This window comes from Mytilus galloprovincialis, chromosome 1, assembly GCF_965363235.1.
Source record: "Mytilus galloprovincialis chromosome 1, xbMytGall1.hap1.1, whole genome shotgun sequence".
Classification (NCBI taxonomy): Eukaryota; Metazoa; Mollusca; class Bivalvia; order Mytilida; family Mytilidae; genus Mytilus; species Mytilus galloprovincialis.
This window is the reverse complement of record NC_134838.1, coordinates 19,007,381-19,031,676: the sequence shown is the minus strand read 5'-3', so window position 1 is coordinate 19,031,676 and position 24,296 is coordinate 19,007,381. Positions and strand designations below refer to the sequence as shown.

At 31.2% G+C, this 24,296-nt stretch overlaps 1 protein-coding gene across 1 annotated transcript in view; it reads right to left on the bottom strand.

Annotated features, from left to right (window-relative positions):
- Positions 1-24,296, bottom strand: part of LOC143068244 (tyrosine-protein kinase transmembrane receptor Ror-like) — a 168,233-nt gene that overhangs the window by 141,106 nt on the left and 2,831 nt on the right. The window contains exon 4 of the mRNA XM_076242149.1: positions 16,742-16,799. The gene's annotated coding sequence lies outside the window, so the exon portion shown is untranslated. The remainder of the gene's footprint in view (positions 1-16,741; positions 16,800-24,296) is intronic.

Genomic DNA, 24,296 nt, shown 5'->3' with positions numbered 1-24,296 from the left:
TCGGTTAACATGTATTTCAATAGAATTAGATTCCTTTTTTAGTTCTAGTGTATTTTGCAGAAGGAAAGGTCAAGAGAATCGCTAACAATATTCATAATTTTCCACTGATACTCCAAAGAAGCTCTTCTGTAAAGTACAAAGTACCGGTATGCCTTTGTGGCACATTTGCCTGTGATGTATTTATAACTATTTAGGTAAACACAGTTTTGCAAAAAAGCCATGTTACTCAGAAAGCATAGGAGTAACATGGCTTTTTACTCCTATCTTAGCAAAACTACCTTAAAAGACAGTAACATTACACAGACAAACCTCAAATTTCATAAAACAGCTGATTTAAAAGTAAGAATGTATTAAAGGATTGTTATGACTGATTATGTAGATCATATCAACTTTTTTTGTACTGCCCCAAAGAAACTAGAAGCTTTACAATTTAGAGCCAAATTTCTTGCATCACTTTGAATTTCCCTTCAAACTGATTGACACCCATTGAAAATGTATCATTAGCTTGAGGCTGACTTCAGTGATAACAGATATCTGTCATTCAGATCTTCAACCTTATTTTTAATTAGAAAATGATGACAATTTTATTTCTAAACAAAAATAAGACTACTGTTTATCCTTTAGCATAACATTAATGTAAAAGCATCATATAAAAGGAATTACAAATAACACAATTATACCAGGTACATCTGAATGGCCAATATACCAGATTTTTAAAACACAACATTTTCAAATTCACAATATATAAACATGCATTGTACAAGCTACCACATACCATTCAAGCTGAACAATTTGCCCAAGTGACCCATCCCTAGATTTTCCATGCAGTTCAACATTTTCCATGATAAAATGATGGAAAATGATGGAAATTTCGTTTTTTTCCATGAATTTCCATGGAATTTCATGGAAAAATAATCCATCTCAGATGGAAAACTTATATGTGTTACTTATTCCATCATTTTCCATGACAAGATGGAAAACTTTCCATGGAATTCCATGGAAAAAATATTTTTTGGATGGAAAATGGGATGGAAAGTAGACTAATAAAACTTTGTACATGGAAAAGAGGATGGAAAGTGGACTTAGAATATTTTTGAGATGGAAAATAGGATGGAATCTTGACTTAAAATATTTTTAACATGGAAAAATTATAGAATCTTAACTTAGAATATTTTTGAGATGGAAAGTCATGGAAAAAATGTACACAAATTACATACATTAATTCTTTATCACCAATTAGACAGTGAAAGAAATGTAAAGTGCCATCTGGTTTTCATTGGTCTTTGTGTAGAAGACAAGAAGTGATATGACCATACAGTGTGAGGCCAAATGTAGGGTAGAACATGAATTTATACATTTTTGTGCAATTATTATTACTTTAAACATAAAAATGGTCAATAAACAATAAATGGATATCTTTTATTTAAATATATATAAAATATCCAAGATATAGGTAAATAACAGTATTCAATTGGGGCTCTTTTAAAAGAAATCAGATAACTCCTCATACATTGAAAATTTGAACTTGCAATGGATATGCTGGCAACAAACAAAGATGTCTTCTCTCCTGAACAAAATGCCAAATTTATATTGGACTTAGATTAAATAGTTCCAAATAGTTCTTGACATCAAATAGTGCAGATTTATTCTCTGATGACTTGCATTGACTGTTGGATTTAGGAGCATATTTTTTGGTAAGTACACTGAATTAGATTCTACCATTTTGAGTGTGTGCAAGCTCCTTTAGTTCAACATAACAACATCATGAAAACACCTATAGTAGATTTTTCACTTATAATTATAATGATTGGGTATTAAGACAAGACAAACTGTATACATGTATTATAATAACTAATAATCCACTAATGAAGTAATTTGGTTATAAAATTTAAGATCCGTTGAAATTGGTTGCCAATGAGAAATAGATCCATAAAAGTTAAAAAAAAATGTGCATCTTTACAGCAAACTGCAGATCAACACTAAGTTCTAAATATATGGAAAATACCAATGAAGACATTTATATACACCAATAATTATGATTTTTTTTTATTTAGGACAAAGACTAAAGTTGTTAACCATTTTTAATAATGTCATTATTTAAAGAATATCTCTTTATTTATAACAGTAAAATTATTTTTAGGTATCATGTGGAAGAAATAAAACTCCAATGAAATGGTTAATGCTGTTCTACAAGATGGATCTACTGAAGTCTGGTGTTGACATAAGTGACATTTATAACCTTAATTTCTTGATATAAAGGCAGTGCAAACATATACCAATATTGAAAGTTTTTGCTTGTTTATTGATGGTTGAGTCTATTGCTTATTACTGACCATTGCAAGACTCAAAAGACCTTACCAAACCGAAAAAAGCATGGAACCTAGTTTTTTTTTACCTTCATTATTACAGATACGGTTAAACAGGGTATATTGTCAAAAGGTTAATTTGGGCAATTGATTTTAAATGGAAACGATGGAAATATTTCCATGGAATTCCATGGAAAAAGAAATACTCTGTAATATATTTCCATGGAATTCCATGGAAAAACATCATGGAAAATATTTTCCATGGAATTCCATGGAAAATGTTTCAGATGGAAATATTAATATTTCCTTTTTTTCTCTTTTTTATTTTCCATGGATTTCCATGGAAAACAGGTTCCAATACTCCATGGAATTCCATGGAAAAATATTCCATGGAATTCCATGAAGTTTTCCATGATAGGTGATGGAAAATCTAGGGATGGGGAGCTAAAAACAACAGACACAACAAACTAAACTCCAGAAATTAGAACCCCATGACAATTTTCATTTTCAGTTCTATGACACAGTTCTCAATTATAAATCAGCTGCCAGGTTATACTAGAATTATTAAAAAATACAAAGAGAAGAGCATCATTAATAAGACATCAAATGTTTTCAAAACAAACTCTAGCAAAGAGTTAACACACAAAATAACAGCTTTTAAACCTTAGCCTTTTCATTTATCTAAAATTTTCATCAATCTTCAAAACCTTGCATAGAACAACATTTTATTAACTTTTACTTGATCTTTTAATCAAATCAACAACAAAAAATGTACAAATGTGTATATACATGAGATAAGCAGATATCAGATACATACTTTAAATATCAGGCTTTATACTGATATATGGTTACTTATATTAACAGAAACAGCAAAAGCAAGACCAGTGTAGAATGTCTAACCAATTATCGTTTACCCTAAGACATGTGAAAAATGCTATAACATATGCTAAACAGACTCCAAAGCATTCATAAAGGCTCACTCATTTTGACAGAGCTATTTCACAATAAGAATTGACTGTTCAAAGAAAAGAAGATCTATTACTATTATCATTATTACAAGTAACATGAAGCTTGACTGCTAAATTCAACTAAAAAAAATAAAATTTTCCATGCATATGTTTTTTTGAAACTAATTATTTTTCTGGTTAAAGTAACAGTTCCAGCTGCAACTGCAATTTTTATTGAGCATCAAAGCGTTAGATAATTATATTTATGAAAACTGATGTTTCTATTACAAAATTATACCCCATAGGGGTAAACAAAAATTTAAACAGACTAGTTTATAACATAGCACTTCTAAGATCTTTCAAATAAAAGCCGTGAATGGGCTATGAAACAAAAATTTTTCATCCACCTGCTCCGCACTTCCTACATCCTATGCTGACTTCAAAGATTGGTAAATGTTACGCAGATATCCCAAGAGTTAAAAAAAATTATGGTGTGTTAACATTTCTTAGTTATTTTCTCACCAACGAAATTGCATAAAAGTACAATACTATAGATTACTATACAGCCTGCAATAAGAAGTAAAACCCAAAGGGGAAAATAAGCTATGAAATGTCTGGGGCATAACAAAGTGTCAAACAATTCAAGAAAGAAACCCATCCACATCATAATATGATTAATTTGGGACCAGCACAGAAAGGCGCCAGGATCAAACATGACTGAATGCTTCACGCCTACACCCTCAATGCCTTTTTAACCTGGAACCATGAAGTAACAGCAATGCATAAGAATAAGCTGCAACAATTGTTTGGATACAGTTTGACAAATGAGATAAGCATGAAAAACACCAACCATCAATAAAAAACAAATAACACTTTGTATCAATCTAAGAGTATTCACAGTTACTGAAGGCTTATCTGAAGCCAATTTCAGCTAATAAATACCGTGATTTCCTAGACAAGAATATGATAAAATTGAGAATGGAAATGGGGAATGTGCCAAAGAGACAACAACCCAACCATAGAGCAGACAACAGCAGAAGGTCACCAACAGGTCTTCAATGCAACGAGAAATTCTCGCACCCGGAGGCGTCCTTCAGCTGGCCCCTAAACAAATATATACTGGTTCAATGATAATGAACACCATACTAAACTCCAAATTGTACACAAGAAACTAAAAGTTAAAATAATACAAGACTAACAAAGGCCAGAGGCTCCTGACTTGGGACAGGCACAATAATGCGGCGGGGTTAAACATGTTTGTGAGATCTCAACACTCCCCCTATACCTCTAGCCAATGCAGAAAAGTAAACGTAAAAATATGAACCTACATATCAGTAAAGAAAGTCAAATCTTCAGAAATAAACAATGTTTTAAACTTTTAATACGACAAAGATTAATATGTTGTGAGCCCTTTCCTTGCCTTCTTGCATAGATGTAGATGTTAATTCTGAAGTATATAGTGTTATAGGGTTGCTACACTTAATGGCAGTCATATACTGTAGTGTTTCTCTCTGTCTATTTGACCATTTTAAGAAAAGTCTGTTTGTGTTGCATGGCCTTGGTTTCAATCTTTACTTATCAATATTTTCGTTATGATGTTACAAGCAGTAATTCTACTGGTTATTATACTTTATATTCAAAGATAACAGGCCAATTTACATTGGTTATCAGGATTAAAAGCAAAAAGTGCCTGCATCACCAAAAATGTTTTTGACTAGTAAAATTAGTTTGTGGAACCCTGAGCTTCCTATGTTCCCTATGCCTAAATTTGCTTGAAGTCAGGTTTGGTAAATTTTCACCCAAATTTCTGTTTTGACCTATTTAATGTGTAAATGTCAATGTTTCATTTGAAAAGTTCTACACAAATCCTTCTAATTTCACTTCTTAAGGATGTACTTAGGTGAGGTTAGGTAAAAATTAAGAAATTAAGAAATTAAAATTGTTACTACATGTATTAGCTGGTAGAGCATCAATTAAGGATAAAGATAAGCTAAACAAATTGATATGTCATGGACCTCCTTTTCAAGATATTTGAGATTTAAAATATGGCGGGAAAAGGCTGACTCAGACTTTTACTTTATATTTGCATTGGTCTTATTTGGGTCTCAAAACAAAAGAAAGAAAATCAAAAATCTTCTAAAATTTTGGTAAATGACCTTTAATGAGCTATTAAGTCTTATATGAAAAAATAAATGGGTGTTATGGGGCAAAATATTTTATATTGTATTGTATGAAAAAACACCAAGGAGTCCGAACATTTGACACAAATTCCAAAACCTCACCTAAGCACATCCTTAAACTCAAAATAAATGTAAGTCTTGAAATAAAAGACTTAAAAATTGATCTTTAGAATCAAATAAGGCCTTTACCACACATAACCCTTTATTCACAACTTTCCTATACTTATGCACATGAATGGCAATTTAGTTGATTAAGGAATCACTGAAGTATGACTGGAGCAGGCCTCTCTTAGAGCAGTTAGTGGGCCGCCACTTTAATATAAATATTTCTGGATCCACCACTGATTTTCCAAAGAAATTCTTAATCATAAATATACATCCTCACTAAATAACAAGAGGGCAATATTGATTGGTGTGATGTCATTGGACCTGTAACAACCCAAACCAATAAGGCTCTCACTCTCTTGAAGATAGTCATACATCTTCTAATATACTTACTCTTTCTTATCCATACAAATAATAAAACAATCCCATACATACCTTAAATAATATGCAAGTTCCTTTGCACCATCAAATGGAATTATACTCTATAATGTTCGATTATGTAAAAATTACAATGTATAGCTTTCAATAATTCTCACATAAAATTTTTAAGCTTCCTTTTTTAAATTGAAAGTTAACGATTTTTTCCCCCTAAACATATGCAGCTGAAACTGTTATCATGCTTCTAAATTACAATTTGCACATTTGAACCTGGTATCAAAAATCATCTGCATGTTTCTTATGTGCTCCTCTTAAATGTTCAAAGAGATTTTATAATGTTTTAATTGTAGAGGAATGATTTAGACTCATTACCTGAATTATGACAACATGTGCTATGTCCTTATGACAGAAACCATTTATACTGTGCATGTGTACACAAAGTTCAAAAAGAAACACACTCATAACAACGTGTATATTCAAGTATGTCCTTTGCGACAAATGCATGTTGTATGTATGAACTTAAAGACCAAAGGTATAAAGTACATCCAACTTATAAACCTACATCAATAATAGGTGGCCAAGTGATCTAAGGTATAAAGTAGATCCAACTTATAAACCTACATCAATAATAGGTGGCCAAGTGATCTAAGGTATAAAGTACATCCAACTTATAAACCTACATCAATAATAGGTAGCCAAGTGATCTAAGGTATAAAGTACATCCAACTTATAAACCTACATCAATAATAGGTGGCCAAGTGATCTAAGGTATAAAGTACATCCAACTTATAAACCTACATCAATAATAGGTGGCCAAGTGATCTAAGGTATAAAGTAGATCCAACTTATAAACCTACATCAATAATAGGTGGCCAAGTGATCTAAGGTATAAAGTACATCCAACTTATAAACCTACATCAATAATAGGTGGCCAAGTGATCTAAGGTATAAAGTACATCCAACTTATAAACCTACATCAATAATAGGTGGCCAAGTGATCTAAGGTATAAAGTACATCCAACTTATAAACCTACATCAATAATAGGTGGCCAAGTGATCTAAGGTATAAAGTACATCCAACTTATAAACCTACATCAATAATAGGTGGCCAAGTGATCTAAGGTATAAAGTACATCCAACTTATAAACCTACATCAATAATAGGTGGCCAAGTGATCTAAGGTATAAAGTACATCCAACTTATAAACCTACATCAATAATAGGTGGCCAAGTGATCTAAGGTATAAAGTACATCCAACTTATAAACCTACATCAATAATAGGTGGCCAAGTGATCTAAGGTATAAAGTACATCCAACTTATAAACCTACATCAATAATAGGTGGCCAAGTGATCTAAGGTATAAAGTACATCCAACTTATAAACCTACATCAATAATAGGTAGCCAAGTGATCTAAGGTATAAAGTACATCCAACTTATAAACCTACATCAATAATAGGTGGCCAAGTGATCTAAGGTATAAAGTACATCCAACTTATAAACCTACATCAATAATAGGTGGCCAAGTGATCTAAGGTATAAAGTACATCCAACTTATAAACCTACATCAATAATAGGTAGCCAAGTGATCTAAGGTATAAAGTACATCCAACTTATAAACCTACATCAATAATAGGTAGCCAAGTGATCTAAGGTATAAAGTACATCCAACTTATAAACCTACATCAATAATAGGTAGCCAAGTGATCTAAGGTATAAAGTACATCCAACTTATAAACCTACATCAATAATAGTTGGCCAAGTGATCTAAGGTATAAAGTACATCCAACTTATAAACCTACATCAATAATAGGTGGCCAAGTGAACTAAGGTATAAAGTACATCCAACTTATAAACCTACATCAATAATAGGTGGCCAAGTGATCTAAGGTATAAAGTACATCCAACTTATAAACCTACATCAATAATAGGTGGCCAAGTGATCTAAGGTATAAAGTACATCCAACTTATAAACCTACATCAATAATAGGTGGCCAAGTGATCTAAGGTATAAAGTACATCCAACTTATAAACCTACATCAATAATAGGTGGCCAAGTGATCTAAGGTATAAAGTACATCCAACTTATAAACCTACATCAATAATAGGTGGCCAAGTGATCTAAGGTATAAAGTACATCCAACTTATAAACCTACATCAATAATAGGTGGCCAAGTGAACTAAGTAGTTCATCAATTGTATTTCTGGGCTGCCAACTTTGAGGGTTGTGAGATAGAACCTCACAGTGGGTTACAAGAGCGCAATTATTCATTCTTAATGCATTTTCCATAGAGTACCCCTGGTGTTCTGTATTTTTTCCCTCAAAGACTAGACAAACTAGGGCAAAACAGGTAGCAGCAATTATGGTAATAGTGGGGTAACATACTAACAATCAAATCAAATCAAATTGTTTCTCTGTTAAAAGATCAATCTGGCCTTAAAAGTTACCATATCAAGATAATGTAGAAAAAGTAATCTGTTCAAACAATCAGGGTAGACATTGCCTTCAACAACACTGCATGAGTCCATCGATTTCAGAAATTTTAGCAGAGGAAAGAAGGAGGTATGATAAGAGTAATTATTTGAATCAAGAAATTTGTTATAAAAGTTATACCCATAGATCCATTCAAAAGGTTGTGCTATTTCATGGCTGTGAGTTTTTATTGGTGGAGGAAGCTAGAAGTCCCAGGAGAGAACCATGAACTTAAGTTGGAAAACTGTCATTATTTTCGTCCGTCTGATGAGTTAAGCCTTTTTCAACTGATTTTTATAGTTCGTTCTTATGTTGTACAGTTATACCACTGTCTCAGGTTAGAGGGGGGGGGATCCTGCTAACATGTTTAACCCCGCCACATTATGTATGTATGTGTCTGTCCCAAGTCAGGAGCCTGTACTTCAGTGGTTGTTGTTTGTTTATGTGTTACATATTTGTTTTTCGTTCATTTTTTTATATAAATAAGACAGTTAATTTTTCTAGTTTGAATTGTTTTACATTGTTATTTCTGGGCCATTTATAGCTGACTTTGTGGTATGGGCTTTGCTCATTGTTGAAGGCCTTACGGTGACCTACATTTCTGTGTCATTTTGGTCTCTTGTGAACAGTTGTGTCATTGGCAATCATACCACATCTTCTTTTTTATATTCATGGTCAACTAAGATTGAAGTCTCTAGTGCACCTGCTACATGTGGATTTCAAACTCACAACCTCAGTGCTGACAGGCTAGTGATACAGTATTTCCTTACGTGAAAAATTGTCTGTTAAAACTGGTTTGATAGCTTGCTCTAAATCTTTTAAAAATGCTATATCCTTATTGGAAAGGCAGCAACCATCATTTAGTCTTTGATTAAACCTAGACAGAGTAAATAACTCTAACAACTTCCTGCACTTGGGGTTGATCACCCTACCACAAGACCAAGAAGATATTTTACCCACATTATTTATATGAATGAAATATCATGAAGCAAAATCTTTCCAGGTGAGAGGGTCATCCCAAATCCCCCCCTCCAAAAAGTATTCTTTCCCAGATCTTGCAAAACTTATAATTGAATAAAGGCAAATCCCTAATTTCAACAAAAAGGGTCCTTCAGCCCCTCAGGTAAATATTGCTGAATTTGGCTCATGAAGAAATATAAATGTAAATTCAGAACGAGAATATTTTAACAGTTTTGCATAAAATGAAAGAAGATTTAATCCATAAAGCAAATATGTGAGGTTGGCTATCAACTTCAGATTCTATATTTCAGAATAAAGACATCAACTATTTCCAATACATAACTTAATGTTAAAGTCACAACATAAAAATGTCATTGACGTAAGATGCAGACATTTTGGCCATATTAATCAACAATTATGCAGAAAAGTGTCACATGTTTTTGCAAAGTTGAAGCGATATCTGCAGAGTTTTCCATTAGTTTTATAAGAAAAGCAGAGAAAGTACTTACAAAAAATATTATCTAATAAGCGGTTGAGACTATTTCTATAGAAACTATGTACTAAATTATGAATAGGGAAGACTGTTTTTGTATGAAAAGATATTAACACATCTGACACGGAGGAAAAGTAATGTGTTCTAGTGGCAAGTCTATTTCCTCCTCAAAAGGCTAATATCAGCAGGGTTGACCGGGGCAATAATATATCATCGGTAATGTGATAGTATACAATTAATTTCCTTTATTGTACATACAGTTTTAATGTCTACGGCCACTAAAGCACTTACAACAAAATATTATTTGTGAGTTTTTTTTATAGTAAGATGGACATCGTTCTCAGTTAATCCAATCTGATACTCATACGTTATGCTCATATTACCCATTTATCATAATCATACAAAAAAATATGTGTAAAGTACCAATAAATCTAATTTTGACATAAATGTCGATTATACACTTATAACACTAAGAGCAAGTTTGGAAAGAACCAATCCCTTATAAGAATTTAAGAATTTAATTTTCTCAGGATCACTCAAACCAACAAAAACAATAAAATTAAAAACCAAGAATGATTTATAGTTAAGTTCTTGAATATGTTAGAAGTGATATGACCAAAAGGAATTTTAAAATAATAGCCAATCATGAAAGTCATCAAAGTTTTATATCATAAATACAAATGAACAAATTAAAAAACAAAATGTATAATTCATTGTGTGCTTTAATTACAGAGTTACTTCCCCTTAGCTTAATGAAGATACTGACAGACATCAGAGGAGGTAAATAATACTCTGGATGATGAGTACTCAAAATAAACAACAACTGTTTGTCTGCTTCATCCATTACTATAATGATTTCTTAATACCAAAACATAATTTGTAGAGGGAACACAAGTCCAATTAATATATCATCTCATATAGACAACAACAGTAACCCTGTCAAACTTACAATTCAGGTTTTCACATCAGGAGATGTCAAAATTAAGGTCATTCCACACAAAATGTACAGGGAAAATGTATGCTATGTATGAAATCAATTAATATAAATGAACATGTAACTTCATAAAAAAACAATTTATAGTTTTATATTTACAAGTAATTTGCATTACTAATAATCTTGAATTGTATAGTTATCATGCACTCTATTGCATGCTATATCTTGGGCACCATCCTATGTAATGATGATTCCTTCAATAATCTAGTATAAGTAATTTCTGTACAAACAATAGGGGAGAGACAAAAAAAAAGATGTTCTATGAGCTATTTCTCCCTTATGATATCCCTATCCATATTTTAAAAGTAAACATAAAGTTAATATAACAAATCACATGGAATATGATGCTCAGATGAAGTCTTATACAAAATATCAGAACGCCCTAATTTGTAGTTCCTGAAAACAAATGTGAACAAAACAAATTCATAATTCCTAAGAAAATCCAATGAAAATTTGTATAACTTAAGGCAGACAGACAGAGGTTAAGTGGTAAACAAGAATATTTTGAATCCTTTTGAGCACTAAATTAGACTATTAGGTAAGTATTACAAAATACCAAAAAGTACAAATTTATAGTAACTAAAGTACATTAAATTTTTTTTAAGAAGAATGTGTCCCAAGTACACGGATGACCCATCCGCACTATCATTTCTATGTTCAGTGGACTGTGAAAATGGGGTAAAATCTCTAATTTGGCATTAAAATTAAAAAGAACAAATCATAGGGAACATGTTTACTAAGTTTCAAGTTGATTGGACTTCAACTTCATCAAAAACTACCTAGACGACAAACTTTAACCAAAACTTCAATCTGAAGCCCCACAGATGGACGGACAGACGATTGACGAAAGGACAAACGGACTAACGAACGAACAGACAGACGGAGGCACACACCAGAAAACATAATCCCCATAAATGGGCCATAAAAACATGTTAAAAGTCCAAATATGGCTGTGTTTATACTGGTTAGATCAAAATAGGACTGATATCATTGACATCATAGATTTTATTCTTTTCCTTGATTTTCACATAATGTAAATAAATAGTTTACTTTGCTAGTGTTGATTCCAATTGTCTAGATGAACGTTACCTTACAATTGAAATCACAACTTAAAGTACTGGTTTGACAAATCTGTTTTCAACCTTTTATTCCATTTCAAAATTTAACAAAAAGTAAAAGTATTCAAATTTGATAAATATGATTTTAAACCAAATTTGCACATTCTGAATATAACAGGATGCAAATGCATAAATGCAACAAATGCATGTTTTACATGAAAAATGCATTACCGTTCTTTACTATATTCCTGGTCCATTTACCTTCAAATCTGTCAATAAATTATACTGTCACTTTTCTCTTATTTAAATAGATCCATAAAATGAATAAAGGAAAGAGATCTTTTTTTTGCATGTTTAAGCCTTTCATCATAAACTTGATATTTGAATTTGTTGACGGATTCAAATATTTCTATATTTAATTGTTAAACATTTGTAATTAAGTTGATATATGAAGATTTAATGATCATGATAAACCATTAGCGCTTACATTAAACTATTTGTTTTGTTATTTCTTTATATTTCAAAGACCAAAAATTATCATGCTTTTAAACTAATGAATATACCACAACTGTGGCAGAACCCATAAAACTGGTATGTTTAAAAGAAGATATTTATAAAATATAAAAAAAAATCCAATCTAAAATTGTCACTTTAAATAATAAAAAAAAAAAACGAAAAATTATAATCTTAAAATGAAAACACAATTCACAGAAGATGTATTGTAAACTATTGACAACTAATAATGTCCCTGCTTAATGTTGTTGACTATATTTCACTTTTCATGATACAAGTTTTTGTAAAAAAAGAAAGTAGAACAACAAAGGAAAGGAAATTATATCTTTTGTTATTGAATAAGCAGACACACAAAGCTTGGCACCATATATTAAATAACTATCACTATGACATAAGTTACTGAGAAAAATGTGACACAATTCCATATATATATGCATGACATTTCAAAGCATACAGACACAAAAACATTGAGGGAACTGTATAAAAAGATATATATGATGGCACAATTCTTGACAAAAGACCAAACAAAATGATTCTGATGGCAACCCCTTCTTAGATTCCTGTCAATCCTGATATTAACTTTGTAAGAAGTTTATATGATGGAAGTCCTAGAAAAGGAAAGCTTTGTAATAATACCACAGTTAGATAAAAACCTGGTGTTACATATAAAAAAAAGTTTGAGACAAGTGAAACTGCGAGTTACTGCTCACTGATGATACCCCTGCCAAAATATTTGTTAAGTGATGAATTTGAAAACACATCACACAGTATAACTAACTAATATAAACATTGAAAACAAATTTCAGAAATTCTTATGTAGACGTTCCTGAGAAAGATGCAACAAATATAATTCATGGGATGGATGGACAGATGGACAGACTGACGGACAAACAGAACGACAGGCTGACAGCTGAGGTAAAAAAGTATACCCCCACTTTTTGCGTCGTTTACTTTAGAAGTATCAACAAAAGTCTTATTGAAACTCCTATTTAAAAAAAAGCTTGTTTTTTGTGTCAGTGATAAAGTATGGTTTACACTACATATGACAGACTAGTGAGTCTTTCACACTGTAAAAGACTTTTTTCTTCACAGTACTATCTGAAGATTTCACCTGCCTTGTTAGTTTTAACAGATTGTCAGTATAAATGATACAAGTTTACAGATGATATGCGAAAGCTGCCAACAGTTACAATCTGTTTATTTTACTTGCTTTTAAATATTCTCAATTTTCAAAAACAAAACTCTTTTAAAACTGTTTCTTTTGAAAACATTATAGAAGCAACAAATAATTATTAATTTTTTTGTGTAAAGAATGTGAAGTTAAAATACAATCTTACGAAAGGTGTTGATTTTTTGGAATACCTCAAGATTCTTTAATGCATTTCAATATGAATTGTCTTAGCCACTTTACTTATCAAAATATTAAAATTCTAAGCACATTACTTCAGTTTAAACATTTTATAAACTTTTTGATCTAAGAGTTATTGATCGAGAAATTGGCGCTGTTATTGACCCTTTTAATAGGCCATGCAAATATTGTCATTTTATTTTTCCCTATTACAGTGAATTTATCATTTTTGAGGGTAATAATTTTTCATAGCTACATATAGATACTTGAGGGTAATAATTTTTCATAGCCTACCTTAGATACTTGATTTCATGGTTCTGCATAAAAGCCTCATTTAAATTCGAATTTATTTGAACACTTTTAAAATTTTGAATTTAACCTTCACCTGCAAAATAAGCAAAAAATGGTAACCCACAATAAAAAATGAATTTGGTGCCTACACATAAACTTTGACTTGTTGTTCATTTTAAAGTTTTGACTTGTATTTCAAGCATTAAAACAAAAAAAAAGTTTGCCAAAAATTGTAGACTATAGAAGTAGTAAAATATTTTGAAATGATAAACAGATACCAAAGTACTTAATTGTAGAGACTTGAATTGTCTCATACTGTTCTAACCCTATTTCTTTTCAACTTCTACAGAACGTTCAAATAAATGGCATGTTTCCAGCTTTTCCATTTAACTAAGCAAAGATGGGAATACTCTGAAGCATTAAAATTTACTGACAAGATCACTTAAAAGATTAAATTCTTTAGAAATCCTGTTAAATTAGTCTATATGCTATCACTTGCATAACAGGGTAACAAAGTGGTGATTTTCTCCTTTTGTAGTCAAGTCAAATAAATCTTGTTTCTTATCTTCCTTCAAGTTGATATCTCTTTCTTTACTTAGTAATAAAACTACAACTGATGTCTAAAACACTGAAAGACACAGTTTAAACAAATCTTTTATGACTCTAGAATACTGTTAGAACCAAAATGAACCCACAGAAATTTTAACATATGTAAATTTTGAAAATGTATACCCTTTGTGTATCAGTGCTTTCATTCCATTTTTTTTTTTATACTTCACCAATTCAGTCAACATTACATCAGCAAAATTTTTTTCAAAACTACAAATAACAAACCTTGTTTTATATGATATAATTGTGTCAAAAGCTATACTAGGCTTTCATGTGTTTTACAATACCACTACACGAAAAAATCACTTCAGATCATTCTTTTAAGACAACACTGAACCAGTCTGTATTCAACCTTTACAACTGAAGATGTTATTAAAGTCGAACTATTTTACTCATTACAGAATATTTGGTTTAGAAAATGTTATTACAAATTTAAGGATAATTTTACAAACAATATAGAGAATGATTACATTCAAAGTTGATATTATAGGAAATAGGCCTATGGCATCTAAGTTTACCTTTTTTACTTTTATTACATTTTGATCCCCTGCTTGTATCCATACCTTAACAGTACAATCAATATTTAATTTGTGACTATAAAGTACTATTCATTGCATACTTCTGTAATGAAGCCAGGAAAGCTATATACGTTACAATACAGAGATAGAACATATGAGTCTTATCTTTTCTTTACTTTCCTACATTTTATAATGACAAATTAAAGAGATACTTTTCACTGAGATATTGGTATATCATTAAGTAAAATGCATTAATAATGTCCAAAATCATCATTTTCCCTGTAAAAAATAAGCATGTCCGCATGTTAACTTGTTCTAATTGGAAGGATACAAGATCAAAACAGAATGAGCATTCTCTCCTATCCAATCTCTTTTTAATGGATGCTGTTATGTAATATTATTTGCTAGGAAATGAAGACTTCATTATTTAGATTTATCTTATGCAATTTGTATTGAAACATTAATTCTAAAATTAAAGAAGAATAAGTGCTTTTGAGTTGTTATTAATTGAGTATTCAAGGAACAATAAATAAAGCATTGATAAGAAAACACATAAATTAAATCTCTTAGTGCAGACTTCAAAATCTTTATGGACATTTAGTTCAATGAAAAAGACATTACCAGGTCCAAGCAATTATTCACATTTTGGATTGAAGGCAAAAGTACAAAACTGTTAACATAGAAAAATTTCCCCCCTGCCTTGTAGCAAAATCTACTAGAACTTTGATATTAGAGACACATATTTAACAGAATAGAGTGCTAGGAATGGTCAACAGGCTGTTTAACATATCTGACATAAGAATTTTCAGGGCAGTCAAACATTTTTGACAGAATTAACTTTCAGAGTAGTGCAAAAGGCTGAAGCACACATTTAACAAAATGGAGTTTCATGTTAGTCAAAAGGCTATTTGACATATTTGACAGAATGGAGTTTTGGGTAGTCCAATAGTCTGTGGTACATATTTGACAGAATGGAGTTTTGGGTAGTCCAGTAGTCTGTGGCACATATTTGACAGAATAGAGTTTTGGGTAGTCCAGTAGTCTGTGGCACATATTTGACAGAATGGAGTTTTGGAAAGTCCAATAGTCTGTGGCACATATTTGAGAGATTGGAGTTTTTGGTAGTCCAATAGTCTGTGGCACATATTTGACAGATTGGAGTTTTGGGTAGTCCAGTAGTCTGTGGCACATATTTGACAGATTGGAGTTTTGGGAAGTCCAATAGTCTGTGGCACATATTTGACAGATTGGAGTTTTTGGTAGTCCAATAGTCTGTGGCACATATTTGACAGATTGGAGTTTTTGGTAGTCCAATAGTCTGTTGCACATATTTGAAAGAATGGGGAGCTAGGGTAGTCAAACAGGCTGAAGCACAATTTTTACACAAGGGGGAGCTAGGGTAGTCCAACAGACTGAATGGAGTTTCAGGGTAGTACAAGATGGTTGAGGCACATATTTGACAAATTGGAATGCTAGGGTAGTCATTATAAGAGTCATGGTTATATTTATGTATCACAGACAGGCAATTTTTTGAGATGCTGTATATTTTTATTTGCTATGAGTACTTACCAAAAATCCCCTAGTCCAGGTTTAGAACTTGCTGATCTTTACTGTTTATGAAATTCCACTGAAATAAAACACTGAAAATGAATACATCATTATTTTAAAGTTAATTGCTTGAAGTCAGACAGATGCAACAGGTTAGAGAAATAATGGACTTCTAGTTTCTTTGATCAATGCATTTACATAGAAATATGATCTTCTATTTTCATCTCATAATGGACAAATTCAAGACATTATTTATAACATATGTTAAGCTTTCTTAATTGATATTTAACAAGTGCTGATCACCTATTAATAGGAAGTAACTGACTTGTTATTATAAGATCTAAGTTGTCATTTACCTGAGGATAAAATTTATTGCAGAGTTCTGACTTGCAAAAAGCACAACTATATAGACATGCACTATAAAAGTGGAAATTTTTTGTGAGAGGTTTATTTTTGATAATTGCATTTTTGTTCAGAAAAAGTCATGAAAACAATATTTCATATGAAAAAATTAAAAAAAGAATACAAATTCGAAATTTTTTTATTAATAGATTTAGATAGATACATGATATCAAATTTTATAAAAATAAGAATAAGTAATAGTTATCTAAATATTGAACAGGGTAGACACCGTAAATTACAGTTGGAAAAAAGATTATGTCCTCTCTGTAAAAAGGATGTAGAAGATGAATATCATTTTACTTTAAAATGTCAAATTCTAGAAAAATGTAGGCAAAATCTTTTTCAAGAAGTAGAGAATATAGTTCCAGATTTCACCAAAATGTCTGATGAGGAAAAATTTGTATTTTTGTTTACTTTTAATGAGTATGACGTAACTAAAATTATTGTCAAGGGAGTTAATGACTTATATGTATTAAGGAACAGCCTAGCTGATAAGAAAAACTAGTCAGTGGCGGATCCAGGGGGGGGGTTCCGGGGGTGCGCACCCCCCCTTTATTTTTGCCGATCAATGCATTTGTATCGGGACATATGTTTTGCACCCCCCCTGCACCCCCCCTTTGCCCTGGGTTAGCACCCCCCCTTTCAAAAATTCCTGCATCCGCCCCTGCTAGTGGATGTAAAACAAAAAAAAAACAAAAAAAAAAAATTATGTGACTATTTTATATTTTCTTATAGTACTTGTAATGATATATTTTATAACAATTGCATTAATATGATTGTTTGTACTTGTACTTTCAAATTTGCAAAGGTATTACCTCCTCCAAAACATCTGAATATATAGTCTTATAAGAATATGAATGTTGTTTAAATTTAGATATTATATGTTTGTAATGATTGTCATGTTTGTCTTGGTAACAATCCAATATTTGGATTTTACACCAATAAAATGATTTGATTTGATTTGATTATGAATTTGGTCTTAAGAAAAGATCAGAAAATGAAAAATGCTACTAAATTGCAATTTTAAACTTCTTAAAAATAAACCACTCCTTACTCTGACATATGTACTTAAACTTGTTTTGTTTGTGTTGTTATGTTTGTTCTCCTGTTTTTGATTTATTTGTGTGGTTGTCTTTTTTGTTCCCAGTGATGTTTGTTTACATGCTAAGTGTCCTTTAGGCTCTGAAGGACAGTAGACTCATTATACCATAAAAAAACATCTCCTTATTTTATATCATGTATACCAAATAAACATTAATTTTGGTTTTATGTAGCTGTTCTTTGAAAAATCAAAATTGATAATGCAAAATTACACCAAAAATAAAGTTAACCTATTGCTTATAGTATCTGAGATATGGACTTGACCACAAAAACCTGACCTTGATCACTGATCCATGAAATGATGGACACGTAGACCTTGCAAAGATCCTATATACATGTACCAAATAAGTAATCCTGTTACTCACTTATTAGTATTTTGCATGAAAAAAAAACCTAATGGTAATCTTTTTGTTTCAAGCAGTCACTGAACCATGAAAATGAGGTCAAGGACAGTGCACATAATACAGATGGAAACTTTGTAACATAAGGTATCTGCAAACAAGGTATGAAGCATCCATGTCTTTTACCATCTGATGTATAAGCTTTATACAAATAGTTCAGGCCACTGTTGCCACAATTTGTAATCCCTGTCTGGCATTCTGCAATTTTCGTTGCAGACAAAACCAAGTATAGCTTTAACGTAAAAGACTGTTGTTTTCATTTTGTAGTACTCTCTGCCTAAAAAACATATTGGTACGAGACCACAATTGTCGTCCCTTGATTTTCGTTTTCCACGAATATAGTCCCTAGTGTTGACAGTGGGTTACTTGCCATTAATTTTCATACCCCTTTCAAATTTATTTCTCCATGTTTAATGCCTCAAATTCCAAGTAGGGGGTGAAATTACACTGTAAAAAAAAAATTTGGGTCCAGAATTTTAAGGGAAAGTAATGATTTGGTCCAGCTTAAAAAGGTTAAAAATTAGCACTTCGGAAGCTGTCAAAAGATTTCAAGACGCCCTAAACATAAAATTGTCCATATTTTGAGTTAGAGCCGATCAAGTTTTCTATAATTTTGATATAATTTGTCCCAAAAGTAGTACAACACACTGTAAAAATTTCATTGAGAAAGCGGAGGGGGGATTTTTTTAATTTTCATTTATGTTCTAAAAGAAATGCACTACGAAATAATTGTGGTCTCAGACCTATTGAGTTTATCATCTTCTTTAAAGATCTTTCAAACAATCAAATACAAAAATCTTAGAATTCTAAAAATTTGTCAAACCCTATGTACAAAACAGAAATTATAATCCAGAGGACAAAAATTAGTCTGTCAACAAGATCATGAGTGCAATCATCAGTTTGGCCCTTCAAGGCTTTCAAAAATATTTGTAACTTACCTTATGCTAATTTCATTTTATATTCAGAAATTATTTCTTAAAAATAAAAAAAAAGAAATACAAAATTCCACAAATTAATTCCAGCTAATTCAGTTGTTGTAAAAATTCCTGATCAACAGAACCCCAAGAGGGAAGTATTTTTAAAAACACCTTCTATCCCTTAGCATAGGTACTTTATTTAAGAATGTACTGTAAAAAGTTTGAACAATAGCAGTGACACCTTTAGCTTAAGTGATAATTTATCAAAAGAGTAAGGTGACAAGCTTAATTAATCAATATAATCTGCATAAGTACGAGCCATCAACTGTCATGTTACTACTGTGTAAACCATGTTCTACACTTCGCTCTGTCACATATATTATAGATTGGTTCACTTTGATAGCAACAAAATTACCCCTTTAAACTTTAAATCATTATACATATTAAAATGAAACGATATTGATGTTTAAATAAGATTAATAAAAAATCGGATGTGACATACAAAATGCCGATGTTAGGGAGCTACCAACAAATTTTGTAGTGTTGTGATACTATAATAGTAAATCCCAGGTAAAATCCAGGTAAATCTTGAGAGCCTTTGATGTTTTTTTAATAAAAGGTTTCTGAGGAAGCTGTTGATATCTTGGAAGTTATAATCCATAAAATTAGCCATATTAAGTTTTTATTCAACATGCTGAACTAACAAACCACCATTTAAATTAATCTGATTTTGTTTCATTTTGAAAAAAAAATGTCAAATGTATCATTTTAATCTTTTTAAGTATTGCTTGTGGTACAAAAAACAGATATAAAAAATATTTGTCTGGAATTAGTTTCTGCATTAACGCTTCACCTTTACAAAGTTAGTTTGATATTTACAATAAGCATTCATAATGCTGTGGGCCAACAATTAACTATGAAGATGAAATTTCTGAAAGTAAAGCTCAAAAAATTATATCTGTCAGTTAATGAGCAGTTGCAGATAAAAAGTTAAGGACAGAGGGACAAACAAATGAAGGTAAACAAAAACCAGAGAGACAAATGAGTCTCCTCACACTTAAAACACAAATCTTAATAAGTGGTGGTATAATGAAAACTTGTAAGTGGGTTCAAACTTACATATCCCCATATAAAATATTATGGGCTATATTTAGTTCCTAAAAAAAAAAGGATCATCAAAATTTGAGAAGAATCTTACAAAAACAGAAAGCTGTGTCCAGAAGATGACAGTCAAAACTTTGTTGTGGGGGTATAACTATTGACTCTAGATGCTGTGTGCCTGTTGAGTTTACTATGGCCATTTCTCTTTTTTAGACAAAACATTTTTTCACTTTAAAGCCTTGATAAATGAATAGCATATATACAATTGAACACTATTACTATCAAAACTTCATTTTGTTCACTAGTCCTATCAAGTTTGTTTGTATCCTACATTGAACCACATGATGCCTGACATATAATCATATTAATACATGTAGATTAAATGAAGCAAAATATAAAACCTATTAACGAAATTAGCCGAGATATAACTATCACCTGTAGACATTAAAATATAACAATAAAGTGATTTTTACGATTGACTTTTATTACTTCCTAACCCATAATATACAGACTTCATGCCTCAAGCTTCTGTTTATAACCAACAAGAATCTGGAGATATTTAAAACTTTTTAAATATGGATATTTTTTTCAGAAGATAATCACTCAAACAAAGCTAATGACTTTGGTCCACATGTCTTTATTTAATTAAAAAGTCTCTCCATTCAATATCCCATCATAAAACCCCTCCACTGGATATCAGAAAATTTTATTAATCAGCTGCACAATCGATACTTTTTTACATTAAATCAAGCAATGCAACATTTATTTAATTCACAATCAATTCCAAACAAAGATATGACTTTCGTTTTAAGCTATAGTTATTTAATGTGTTGATAACATCCCCAATATAATTGAAGTTATTTTGCCTTTCATCCCAATAAACAGTTCAAATTGTTGTCCATTCATACCCTTATTTTATGCTGAATTAAGGTTCTGCAACTCTTTTCACAAAAAATCTTAGGATTAAAATTGATCATATGTTATATTGAAACGGTATGACTTACAAGTATTTTTACTCTTAAGATTTTTTGTGAAAAGGGCTGCTGCTTCTTCAGATAATCAAGAGACACATTTTTCTTCAACAAATTAATAACTGAGAATAGACACATTTTATATTGTTGAAGATATACTGTATATTCAGAAATCATTGCACTTATCTTTATATGATGATACATCAACCATCACTGTATCTTTGTCATCTTTAATCAAGTTAGTTTTACAATTTTTTTGTCATTTCATTTTACTTAGAGCACATTTGTTTCCAACCTAAACGATGTAAACGATTACGCACTTAATCGTTTAATCCATTTGTTTCTTACATTATTTGGTCAACGTTCACATCGTTCACATAAATGATGTACGCGCAAAATAGTCGTGTAGTCGTTGATCGTATCGTTGAGACGTGTTTACGAAAAATTTGTTTCTGAATCTGTCAATTACGAGCACATGTTGTTTTCGCAAAGTCCTGGTTATTTATTTCCCGCACTTTTACCTGTTTGTTTACAGTGCGTGAGTGTAATCTATTTCTTTCTGACTATGCGGGGTTGATAAAGTTTGTTAAACGATGTATTTGTTTCTAGCAGCTTAAGGTTTACTAAACAAAAGTCATCGATGACAAAATTTCGGGTTAGAAAAAAATGCAGTCTTATTCTACATTTGGTTGATTGATTGACGATTGCTTAATGTCACATCAGTAATCATAGTACTGAGGTACTGAACATGGGATGACAAGTCCTTGTAGATTGTCAAAAGCACATGTCACAGAAAAAGATCACATCTCTTTACCTGAAACTGAGGTTAATGTACAGAGATATATTTTTTTCGAGACAAGTTCGTGCGTGGATGATGAATAAATGACAGGAAATTCAACCCCACCGTAATAACTGTTATATTGTAGAGATACAAATCAGTATACCTGGGATTATTATACTAATATAGTGCAAGTGCATGGTGAACACTCTTCTGTAAAAAAAAATCGATTTTTCTAAAACATTGGATTTAAGAAGCCGTTCATATTTTCCAGCAAAAATAATTACAGAGTTACCGGTCCTTGCAGGGAGTGTGGCAAAACGTTCTTGAGATATTCTTCCACAAGCTGTTACACAATTTTTCTGTATGTGTGAATTGATATTATCAATGATTTTTTACTTTATATATTTATCTAACGACAAAACATTTTCATATTATTAATTTGTGTTTTAAAAAAAATATTTTTAGGAGTATCCATTGAAAAAATGAATTTAAAACAAGCGATAAGAAATGTTCTTTCGCACTAGATAATGTCTGCGGATGTATAATTTTTATAGATCGGTTGAAAACCCAAAACTAATTTGCATAATGAAAATTAAGGCGATAGCAATACATCGGAATGACCTCAGGGTCATCTCGATGTAAAAACAGGTTATATCAGTTAATTCTACATTTTTGAAGCAAGCATACTTCATTTTCAACACCAAGACAATTCAAACAAGCAGGATAATTTTCTTATTAATGGTGGACTATTCATTTAGCCTGGGGCTCTTTTCACAAAAAATCTTAGGACTAATATTGATCATAAGTTATACTGAAATGTTCATGACTTGAGAATATATTTTGGAGTTGCAGCTCTCTATTCTTACACAAAATAAAACAAATTTTCATTTATTGTTTTATGGTTAACATTTGAAGAGGGAAATCAGTAGCAGATCTTCAAGTTGCAGTGAGGTGACTTTAACAAACAGCAATTCAAGAGGTTTACCTTTACTTCAAGTTTGTTTTGAGCTATTTTGAGCAGAATATCATCCAAAAATTATTATTTGCCATGCTACATTTGGCAATATAACTTCACTTCTATCATATTACACCAATCTTTCAAAAATCCTGGATCCTCCCCTAGAAATGGTGATGAAATAAAGAATAAAATATTTCAGGACGATTATATTATTTTCAAGAAATTTTTTTGTCATAAAACCAGATTTTTTAAAATTATCAGGTGGTAGCTAACAATTTGTTAGAGTGCAGAATGGTTTAATTTGTAGCTGTGTGGAAATATCAAAATAATTGTTTTCTCATACAAATAATATAATGAATCATCGCTTTCAAGCCTAACAAAGAACTGAAAGAGAATACGGTAAAAAATACCTTACATCGAATCAGTAAAGCAAAATCTCCATAAAATCTATTGAAATTTATTGATGCATAAACCAAATTGCATTATTTCCTCTATAACGGCATCAATGTGCAGGAGACAGCACCCTACGTTTGTCGATTTGTTCTACAGCACAACAGGACAGCAAGGCACAGAAGTTGAGATTTAATATTTAATTACAAACATAAAATACTTTCTAATAATGTAATCAATAGGTTTTCTAAATGACATAAAATGCTTTAACTTTCAGAAATTATAAATAACACATTTACAAAAGCAATGTGATATTCAGCCATTTCAAGCTTCAAAGAGGAATAGAAATGCTTAGAATTCAGTCAACACAAGAAGCTGATTAACCTAAATAGTATTAACACTGTTCAACAGATGGAACATTTCTTCATTTTTTTTTTTTTAATTCTTGATTTATTAAATATTTTATAAATTTACACTTTATAAAGCAGAGTTCTATTAAAACCATCATTAAAACTCATCCACCAAATAGTTATCAAATTCTTCTCCTAAGATGT